General features: G+C 39.0%; 2 long non-coding RNA genes across 2 annotated transcripts in view; one reads left to right on the top strand and one right to left on the bottom strand.

Annotated features, from left to right (window-relative positions):
- The first annotated feature begins 1992 nt into the window (after nt 1-1992).
- Nucleotides 1993-5996, top strand: part of LOC125614870 — a 12312-nt gene continuing 8308 nt past the window's right edge. Inside the window, exon 1 of the long non-coding RNA XR_007345443.1 lies at nt 1993-2672. This is a non-coding gene — a long non-coding RNA (uncharacterized LOC125614870). The remainder of the gene's footprint in view (nt 2673-5996) is intronic.
- LOC125614872 overlaps nt 2673-5996 on the bottom strand; it is a 7051-nt gene continuing 3727 nt past the window's right edge. The window contains exons 2-3 of the long non-coding RNA XR_007345444.1: nt 3309-3310; nt 2673-2683 (exon numbers count right to left, since the gene is read on the bottom strand). This is a non-coding gene — a long non-coding RNA (uncharacterized LOC125614872). The remainder of the gene's footprint in view (nt 2684-3308; nt 3311-5996) is intronic.

The following is a 5996-nucleotide window of genomic DNA, read 5'->3' as shown; positions in this document are numbered from 1 at the left end:
CCAAGGTCTCAGTTATGGAGATTGAAGGCAAACCCTCCTCCCCAAACTGAACTGCTCAGCTGACCTGTGTCCTGAAGGGACACCCATTCACAAACTCTTTTCTAGTCATTCCATCCTGTCCGATTCCTCTCCTAGGCAGAGATGTTCTCAAATTACTAGGAGCCACGGTCCAAAATACATCCAGGGAATACTACCACCCATGTCCTTCTACCTCTAATCTTTACCCTCTCTGATAACCAGACAGTATCTACTGTGCCATCGTCCCCTGATCTAGTCGATCTCCAGGACTGGGACATCTTCAAGCCGGTCATAGCCTCCCACCACAAGCCAGTACATATTTAGCTGAAACCGCAAACTAAACTTCCTTTATGTCCCCATTTTCCCATCTCCAAAACCTATAGGGAGCAATTTAAACCCATTATAGACTGCTTACTTGCCCAGGGACCCCGCTTTCCTACTGACTCCCCCTGCAACACTCCCATATTGCCAGGATGCAAACCCTCAGGAGCCTATCACTTAGTCCAGAATCTCCGCCTAATGAATGAGACAGTTATTCCCATCCAACAGGTGGTTGCCAACCCTGACACTCTTCTTTCTCATGGCCCCCCTTTGAGCACTCACTTTATTGTCCTGGATCTTAAAGATGCCTTCTTTATAGCGTCCCTCCATCCTGACTCTTATTAGCTCTTTGCCTTCACATGGGAAGACCCTACATCCTTTAGGTATCATCAGTTGACATGGACAGTCCTACCCCAAGGCTTCAGGGACAGTCCCTATCTCTCTGGGCAAGGCTTGGCATGGGATCTAACTGCTTGTGACTTAGGGGGCAGCACACTTTTACAATATGTGAATGACGTTCTATGCAGTTCATCATTCAAGGATTATGAACTCACACTGCTCAGCTCCTCAATTTCCTGGGGTCCCTGGACTATTGGGCCTCTCCAGCCAAAGCCCAGCTTACTACCTCTTCAGTTAACTATGTAGGTACACTTCTCACTTCAACCTCTAAAAGCCTGACATCAGACAGAATTCAAGCTCTCCATGACCTACAACCACTCAAAACAGTGGACTATATCCTCTCCCTCCTAGGTCTGGCAGACTTTTTCAGGCATTGGGTTCCCCACTTTGCACTTCTTACCAACCCCTTATACAAGGCCACTAAGGAGACCCCTCATTGGACCCTCACCTCCCCTAAGCTAGTAGCCAATTCCTTTTACAAGCTCAGGAATGCTCTTACATATTCTTGCACTCTCTCTCTCTTCCTAACCCTTAACACCCTTTCCACCTCCTTATGGATGAAAGACAGGGTATCACCACTGGCCTCCTCGCTCAGCCAACTGCACCCTCCTATAAGCCGATGGGATACCTCTTCAAGCAGCTTCACTCTATGGTTCATGATGACTACCGAGAAATGTTATAAAACTTTATGTTCTCCTGAGAAGTCAACTTAAATATATTTCTAAAAGACAACAAAGAGAGCCTAACTTATTTAAAGTTTAAAAATGTTTTGCCTCTTTCCCTTAACAGGGAATTAAAAGCTCTCTTACCTTGTCTGTTTCATGTTTCATATATAATGATAAATTACGGTCACTAATTAATATTAATTTTAAAATTATGTATAATTTTTTATAAAATAATATTCAAGTAAAAAATTAAGACTAGTTTCAAAATCAAAACATCTTGCCTAAGATTGAACAAGTGGCCACCAAACCTAAGTTAAAATTCTTTCATCTCATTCCAAGTTAAGACAATTATTCAAGTTTATTTAAAATTAAATTCAGAAGATAGGCTTTTGTTATAAAGATTACTATATTCCTAAAGTAAACAAAAACACTATAAATAAGTAAATGTTTCAAATTATAAAAATTATATTCCTTAATTTATAACTATTATAAAATTAAATCTTTTATTAGTTTTATATTGTATTATCCTTACAAGTTTTAAAACTATTATCTCGTAAAGCTTTATGCAAGTACAAATTTTAATGTAGCAACTGAAGGTAATTTATAATAATAAGGTGATTTCTTATAAGACAAACAAGTTGTAATACTGTATTTTAGTATCTATACTGGCCCAAGTTTATACTTTTATTGCTTAGCCCATTAGTAGAGACAAAGGGAAAGCATAAGACTCATAAAAACAAACAAAACAACAAAAATCTAGGCCTCCTTTTGCTGTGGTGCCCTCTTTAGCTCAACAGCATGGACTTTAACAATCCTCCCTTGCATCACAGGTCACTCTTGCTAATTTTCCTGGCCAAATAAAAATATGTATTGTCACTTCTTGCTGTTTAAATACTTGTACAGTGCTGGGCCATTCTCTAAAGCTAATGGTGGTCCAGTTTATATCAACTTTTTTTCTACAATTTTAAAAATAAAAAGGGGGAAACAAAATCCCATATGACCCCACTAAATCTCACAATTATTTTGAAAAGTTTCAAAATTGTGATATTAAAAGTCTCACTCCTGATGAGTGACACATGGAGTACTAGAATAAACCAGATTTAGTAATAACATAGGGTAAAGGCTATGCCTCTATATTTCCAGAAAACCCAACCTGTCATTGATGAGACAACTGAAGGGCCTGGCCTTTCAGGCTGAGCAGATAGTTCAACAACAAGGAGGTAATAAGTCTCAACCACAATGGCTATGCTGGTTCTGTTGAGTTGCCCGGTGAGTGGAGTCTATGGAAAAATTTGTTGGACCTGTTTCCCAGATCTACCTTTAGTACATCCAGCTATGTGGATGAAGAATCCATCCCACTATCTACTAATGATATTCATATAATGGGAGGTTTTAAAGATGAATGCATGTGCCTGGATTTAATTACATTGGCTACAGTGGGAATCCACCTATATTTTAGTCCCATGATAAACATGGTGGCTGTTTTAAAAGTAACTTTTAAGGTAAAGACAGCATACTGGCCTCTGGGACTTAAGGTCAAATGGCTGGACAGTTATTAAAAAGGGAGTTGCCCATAAAAAGCCAGCCATTTCTATGGAAAATCCACCAATATCTTACTGCCCTAATTATTCTGCAATAGAATTTGGCACCTGTCCTAAATCAACAGAGTGTGTAAATGTCTTGCCAGTGCAACATAATGCCTCTAGAAATGTGGATATATTTGGATGGATCTCCAAGAATTGATAAGACCCACATCAGGATGCTATGACCCCTGAAGGTCCATATTCTAACTTCAGCAAGGGTGGTATTCCAAAAGATCTCTGGCATTTAGTTGCTGCCTCAGATTTTCTCAATTATACTCATGGCTCCATGACTGACTTTATAGACAAGAATTGCAAAGAGGACTCCTATAATGGCCTAGGAGCCTGTGTTCAACCTCCTTAGGCTTTAATTACTGGAAATGTAAGAGTGAGGAGAAAAGGTGATAAATATCATGGAACTTTTTAAGAAATGTAATCTAATGAAGCTCATTGCCTCAATAATTTGCTCAAAACACTTCCAAAGCTGTTACAATTGGGAGAATGTTGAAGAAAAAATTGAGACTAAATTAATGGTTTGAAAATTCATATAAGAGATAAACTTTCCACACTCAAATTTGAAGAAAGGCTTAGATGCCATGCTGGCTATAAGCATATCTGTCATTACTGCAGACAAATATTATGCTTCCCAACATGGTAGGGAAAACGTCAAAAATTATCTAATGGGGTTTGGCATAGCAATAATAATAGTTGGACCTTATGAGCCTTAGCTCACAGCCCTAGGGTCAAACACAACCACCCAGAGATGGGAATAACATGCCGAGTCTCAAACAATTTGTTTTCCCCACTCTTATCCTGTTTTTCTGATCTGCATGGAATCCCTTTGGTGTGTTTCATTATCAATGAAACATTTCTAGGCTTTTCTCTTTGTTAGCATCAGACCCATCAGTTCTCTTCCACTTGTCATGCCCCTGCTTCCAATATTGTCCTGCATCTTTTGTGTTTAGTTCTTAATATTACTATCCTGGCCTTTATTTTCAGCCAACCCACACTTCAATGGTTACCTCCTCCCTCCCCATGTAGATGACTAGGAGGATTGGTGTATTTCAAGCACTGAAAGAACAGAGGTGCCAACCTAGATTACTGCAACCAGGAACGTAGTGCCTTCAGAACTGGAAGAGAATTAAAGACCTTCCAAGATGAGAAGAACCTAACAAAATTCATGGCCATTAAACAAGCTGGACAGATACTTAAAGGAATCCTACACACAGAAGAGGAAGAAAGATGAACACCACTGGGAGTGTTCAGGAAGTGTCTCTAGGAGAATAGATACACAATTGAGAAATGAGAGGGTCATATGTTATCGATTTAGAAAACCCTGTAACATCTGAGCATTCTATGTTTCCTTCTTCACCAAAAAGACAAGCATAAAAAAAAGAATTAAAGAAACAAAGAAAGCCAACAAAAAGATAAGAAACATACCATATTTTTCAGAATAATCTTGAGTACACATGGTCTTAGTCTTCAATTTAAAGATAGAAGGGTAGATTGGATTTTTTAAAAAATCTACTTCCCACAAGAAACTCCCCTCCCCTGCAAAGGTGAGCAAGACTGAAAATGGAAAGATGGAAAATAATTTTCCAAGCAAGTGGAGTCTGGATGCAGGGAGAAGTCACTATGCTTATATATGACAAACACACTGAAGCCAAAGCCAGGCAGAAGAGACAAACAAGGTCACTCTATGTTCATCAAGGGAAACAGCAAGAAGATATCCTAATGTCACCAATACATATAAATGCACCAATGTTGGAGCACCCAATTTTATCAAACACTACTAGACAAAGAAGAAGCCATAGGCTCCAGCAAAACAAAATTGGGGGACTTCAGAGCCCATCTCTCATCGAGGTAGATCTTACAGATGAACAATCAACAAGGGAATGTTAGAGTTAAATGGCACTATGGGACAAGTGGACTTAATAGAAATCAACAGAATGGGGAATACAACAGCTGTGAGGTACACATTCCACTCACCTGCACAAGGAACATTCCTCAAGGTATATTATGTATTAGGCCATAAAGCAAGTTTTTAAAATATTTTTAAAATTCTTATTCTTTTTAATCACCATAAAATGAAAGCAAAAATCAAGAGCAGAAGAACCTACAGAAACCTCACAAACACTTGAAGATTATGCCTCGTACCACAAAACAAGTGAAAAATCCCTAGAGTCAGAAGAATATGGAAAGACAACATATCAGAACTTGTGGGATCCAGAAACAGCACTATGAAAAGGAAAGACTAGAGAAACCTGTACCTAAAGGACAAAAGAGAGAGACCTCAAGTAAATTGCCTGGTGATGGCTCAGGAAAACAAAAACCAAGTCTAAAGTAAGGAGAAGGAAAGAAATAATCAAGATTAGGGCAGAAAAATTGCAATAGCATGAAGAGGATCACTACCAAAGTTCAAGGGAACAAAGAGTAGTTCTTTGAAAACGTAAAACAAAGTTGGCAAAACTTTAGCTAAATTAACAAAAGAAAAAGAGATTAGACCTAAACCCATAAAATGAAACTTGAAAAGAGAGGTCTTACAGCAGACACAAAGGAAATTTAAAGGATCATTAGGGAGGATTTTGAACAACTACATGCAAATATGTTGAAAAATCTAGGAGAAACAGACAAAATTAGGGACCCAAAATGAACCAAGAAAATATAAACATTCAGATAATAGGAGGGACAAGTAAGGAGACTGCAGTAGGGTCTTATGACAGAGATAAGCTCAGGTCCCAATGGAGTCAATGCTGAATTTGGCCAGATTTCAGAAGAAGCAATAACACCAGGATCATGTTACCCAAAGTATTCCATAGCCTAGACATGGAAGGAACTTGTCTAAACTCATCCTCCAAGTTCACTGTGTTCCTGATTTAAAACCAGACCAGGCCAGAACCACAACAACTATGAGCAGAACAATGTGAGGGGGACATCCCTGCCCAGGAATGGAACCAGGTATTGTGGGGGATGGAGACAGTGGTGAGTGCAGTGCAGGTCTCCTAAGTGGCTT

Source organism: Marmota marmota, unplaced genomic scaffold, assembly GCF_001458135.2.
Source record: "Marmota marmota marmota unplaced genomic scaffold, marMar, whole genome shotgun sequence".
Taxonomy (NCBI): domain Eukaryota; kingdom Metazoa; phylum Chordata; class Mammalia; order Rodentia; family Sciuridae; genus Marmota; species Marmota marmota.
This window is presented reverse-complemented; position numbering and strand designations above follow the sequence as displayed.